This window comes from Vicia villosa, linkage group LG4, assembly GCF_029867415.1.
Source record: "Vicia villosa cultivar HV-30 ecotype Madison, WI linkage group LG4, Vvil1.0, whole genome shotgun sequence".
Classification (NCBI taxonomy): domain Eukaryota; kingdom Viridiplantae; phylum Streptophyta; class Magnoliopsida; order Fabales; family Fabaceae; genus Vicia; species Vicia villosa.
This window is the reverse complement of record NC_081183.1, coordinates 113,679,617-113,684,636: the sequence shown is the minus strand read 5'-3', so window position 1 is coordinate 113,684,636 and position 5,020 is coordinate 113,679,617. Positions and strand designations below refer to the sequence as shown.

Genomic DNA, 5,020 nt, shown 5'->3' with positions numbered 1-5,020 from the left:
TTGCATCTACAGTAGGATGACGAAATTTGAATAAATTTTAACATTTTTAAGATGTAAAAAAAATGTGTATATAAGCTTATTAATTTGGTGTGATATAATTAATTATTAAATTTATTGACATAATTAATTAATAAAATAAATTTAGAATTGACTATATGTTAAGTGAGTGTATGATTAGTAAATTATAATGTTTTTTTGTTAAAATTATTTATACTTATTAGATATATTATATTATCATGTCAGTAAATTATTAATGTTTTTTAATTAAAATTATCACAATAATTTTTTATTTTAATTAACAAAATATTTGTAAATATTTATACATCTATTATTCAATGTTGTTTTTGCTCAAAATATTGTCTTTTTTTCTTTCATATATCTATTACTCAATGTTTAATTTCTCAATAACACTTTCATTCAATATTAGTTATTCTAATTCTTTATTTTCTATTCTTTTCATATTTTTTTGGTACACTTCAATCTAAGATGCACGGATCACTACCACCATAATACATTTCTTCGGACATTATTTCATTTTTATTCGGACATTTACTATTTTTACGGGTTACTACCACTATAATACCTTATGTGAATTTTATTATTGAAACTCACTACTTTCACGAATTACTATCACCATAATACATTTTTTATTTTAAGCAATAATACTTCTAAGTATTAACCATAAAATCATAAAGGTATATTTTCTCATTCTCACTATATTCATATTTGTTTATCCCAATAAATATACATTGTTGCCTACAATTTTAACCCTTTAAATAATCCAAACATTATTTTTTGCTTTGAACTATTTCATATATCTATTACTCCATCTTTAATTTCTCAATAATACTTTCATTTAATTAATTTTCCTAATTCTTTATTTTCTATTCTTTTCAGATTTCTTTGGTACACTTCAATCTAAGATAACACATATACAATCAAAGTTATTTTGAAGACACTTTTTGCCTATTGCATTTCCAACTTTTTTTTTTAATTTTAAAAATAGCTATAATATATAGCTTCATTACATCTATATTATATTTTATGAATCATAATTTAACATTTCTCATTTGAGTTTTTAAACTTCTTTTTATACGTTTGTAATACATTATCCATCTTAAAATTTGAATTACCCGTGCGTCCGCACGGGTCTTCTACTAGTAGTATTATAAAATGTTCTCGAAAGTAAAAGTTCAACAATGGAATCCGTGACGTGACTTATCAGTGGATGTACCTAGTTACCGTTGGTTTACATATCTATCCCATGAATCATGATTCTAACTTATCCGTAAACTGTGGATGTAGCTAGTTACCATTGGATTAAATAAATACTATTACTATTTACTACTCTATCACGTTATTTATTTGTATTATAATGTTTTCAATTCACTTTTATTCATTTAGAATTAGAAATTTCATCTCAACGTTTAAATAAAGTTATCTCCCCTCCCTTCCTTTTCAGTCAACACGCGCCAGAGAAAAAAGAACCCTCCTAAACCCTATCTCACAGCTGCGGACCACCTCTTTCCCTCAACCTCCGGCCACCACGACCTCCGTCATAGAAACAAATGTCATTTCCGTGCTCTCTATTACATCTCCTTTCTAAGGAATCGAAGGAATGTTCTTTGTTTCAGTGTTCAACGGAGGATTCCGCTTTCACGTAACGACTTTCATTTGTTTCCACTTCCATCATTCAACAGAACCGAGTTTACATCTTCTGGATCCGTTTGACCGCTGAGAAACGGCGAGAAAGTCAAGGTTGCTTTTGTGATGGTTTTCAATGGAGACACCCTCAGATCTTAGGTAATATCTAAATGAATTTGCAATTACTTTAATTTATTTGTTTTTTGAAATTATGTTTTCGGGTTTTTGAACTTCATCAATGTAATATAATATCATGTCACTCAGGTTATCTATCCCTGCGGAATGCAAACTTTGGACCGAGTTGTTGTGGAATCTACACGATCTGAAAGAGTTGAAGTGATTTTTACCTTCACGGGACCTTTTTTGGTGACTTTAAGAAGATCTGAGATGGATGTCTCAAGAAATGCGTGGTTATGTTGAAGCTGTTCTTAACAGCCTTGCTGCCAATGTTACCAAGGTGAGTTAACTTTACTAACTTTCAAAATTCTTCTGTTCAGATTTGGTGTTTATTGTGAGATCATTTAGTTTTGGATGAGCAGGTAGCTGTTATTTGCTAAGTGGAGAAAGCTAAAGACAACATGCATTGCTTGATCAGTTATATAGAGTTCGATCAGGTTAGTGCTGTCTGTTTTTGACTTATTGTCTGATATCTCTTTTGCGAGAGCCTTGTTTAATTTAATTTGTGCATTAGTGTAATTGCTTACTTCCTGATTTTATGTCTTTTACTACTAAGGTACATATTGAAGTTATTGCAAGCTAGAAATCTCATAAAACATGCAATTATATTTCCATTTCACTTTGCGTTGCTATGTAGTTATTTAATTATTTTCAATATTTCATTCTTAATGTAGAGATTAGTGTCTGTTTGCATTTAATATGTTAATGTTAGACCTGATTCAGACCCGGTTCAGGTCATGGCTCAACCCGTCAGAGGTTGAAGATGAACCCCCATTCACTACTTTAAACCATCCCATTACTCCATAGTTACCGTTTCGACAACTCTCTCAAAAACAGAAAATTCTTACCAGTTACTCCCTCTGTCTCATAATAAGTGTCTCATTTGTACAAGACAGTCAAAAATTCAGATCTTCTTCTATATAGAAGTGAGACATGATTCATCTCTACAAAAGATATTCCTTCTATTACACCCCATTAAAAAAATACAAACATTATCAATCATTTCTCATTTAGGTTAGGTGGCATGTTCTGTTGATTAAAAAATCCAGACTTGTTGTCCTTCCCTTATGATTACTTCTTTCCTGTACAAAGACGCAACTAGAGTACTTGGGACATTCCAAGTAAGGTTCCTCTCTTATTGTGAAAAGAATACCTCTTTTTTTTCTCAAAAAAATGTTTGTGGTGGTGAGATATCCCCCTGTTAAGATGATGACTTGTCTCTTTTATCTAAAACAGAGATCAATTTTAGCTTCAATCTAGGGCTTTGAACAAGACACAAAATTCAATTAATTTCCCTATTAGTTCCCCGAATATAGAAAGCTCTGACTTTCATTAGGGATATGTAGGCATAAGATTCACAAGGAATCTTTGCGAGCAAACAACAAACCAACAAACAGTAAGTTTCCAAGTCTTCTTTCAATTCTCTCTCTCATATCATAAAGGAGAAACTTTCTCAGTAACCAAACAACAAACAACCCAAAGTATAAACATAAACAATAAAGGGATCCCGTAGAGTACTAGGAATACTTAGGGTGCTATAATACCTTCCTTCTGTGTAACCAACCTCCTGGACCCTCTCCAAGGTGCTCCCCACACTTAAAACAAACAGCGTTTATTTAGATTTTCCCCTTCTTTCATTAGGATAAATTAAAAGTTCTACTATGTCGTGAAAGTGTAGTAATCAAAAAGCGTGCGACACAAAAAACTAGTCTTTTAATGGTTGTTGAACCATAAAAGATGTTAATAATTACTTGTTGGTAGTTGGTCTAGAGGTCATTCTCTCAAAAACCCCAAAATTCCACAAAAGCTTCCACCTTAACCCTTTAAACCACACCAAATTTTCAACCCTTTTCATATAAGCTTCTCCAATTCTCACCCTCTACCACATCCACCAATTCATTTTAACTTTCACCGTCGTTTTGTTTCTTACCAGTTTTGCATGTACAACATAATGCCTCCTCCTCGAAGAGCAGTTACAGGCAAGGATGTGGAGTCGAGGGTTTGCTTGCTAAGTTCTTAATGGGAAAGGCTCGATCATTACTGAAGGATACGAATTACCAAGCTTTTGAAGAAGTTGTGGCTCTTTTGATATATGGGTTGGTGTTATTCCCTAATCCCGACCAATTCATAGGCGTGCACGCTATCAACATTTTCTTAACCCACAATCCGGTACCTACTTTGCTGGGAGACATTCTACATTCTCTATACACTCGTACCATGAAAAAGCGAGGGACTCTTATGTGTTGTGTAGCACTACTGGCTAGATGGTTTACATCACACCTTCCCCGATCGGTGTTGAAAAACGAGCAAAGGATGCAATGGTCTCACAGAATTATGTCCTTATCTCATTCAGATATCCGATGGAACAACTTCTTTCAAGAAGACATCACTCTTATTGACCATTGTGGGGAGTACCCTAATGTGCCGCTCCTTGGCATTAGGGGAGGCATCACCTACAATCCCTCTTTAGCTTTGCGCCAATTTGGATATGCACGAAGAAATGGTCCTCACGACATGATCATCCACGACATTGTGTTCAACTACGAAGATGATTCCCAAGGATATCGACAAAGGTTTATACATGCTTGGGACAGTGTCTACAAAGTAGAAAGCAAGTCTTTAGGACAATGAAATTCTATTCCCATGGAGCCTTACCTCAAATGGGTGCGTGCTCGTGCTCAGAAGTTCATCATGCCATATCCCGCTATCCTACCTGTGAGCATTGAGCCAGAAGTCGAAGGGGAGGAACCTCGAGTTATTCTACATCCCGACATGCCAACTGACCTGGAAGAACTGCAGAAATCTTGGGTTCAACTAAAAGAAGAAAGGGACACCTTCAAAGCACATTGTCAGGACTATAAAAGGAAAGTGTTGGAGCTCACCAAACAACTCCATGGAGAACAACAGATCAACACGTTCCTGGGTGCAAAGAGAAAGCGTCCATGGGAGGCTTGAAGAATCTTTTATTTTCTTTTATTTGCTTTATCTTGTAAGCCCGAAAGAGGCAAGAAAAAAAAGAAAAAGAGAAAAGGAAAAGAGAAAAGAAATAAAATGTTTGGCTAATAAACGTTTGTTTCTCTTTTGTTTAAACGAATCTAAATTCTAAGATCCATGAAAACATTGCATATGCATCTCCTTCATAAACATTTCATAACAGGTTCACATAACAAGTTTCTCATCTTCTCGCTGTTTATTTCAG

At 34.0% G+C, this 5,020-nt stretch overlaps 1 protein-coding gene across 7 annotated transcripts in view; it reads left to right on the top strand.

The window, feature by feature from the left end:
• The first annotated feature begins 1,386 nt into the window (after positions 1 to 1,386).
• LOC131595066 (uncharacterized) overlaps positions 1,387 to 5,020 on the top strand; it is a 64,479-nt gene continuing 60,845 nt past the window's right edge. For 4 of the 7 annotated variants that reach the window (XM_058867300.1, XM_058867303.1, XM_058867302.1 and 1 more), the window contains exons 1-3: positions 1,390 to 1,803; positions 1,909 to 2,101; positions 2,184 to 2,258. The gene's annotated coding sequence lies outside the window, so the exon portion shown is untranslated. Of the gene's footprint in view, positions 1,804 to 1,908; positions 2,102 to 2,169; positions 2,259 to 5,020 lie in introns of all 7 variants that reach the window. The other 3 variants (XM_058867304.1, XM_058867305.1, XM_058867301.1) reach the window with 3 other exon arrangements.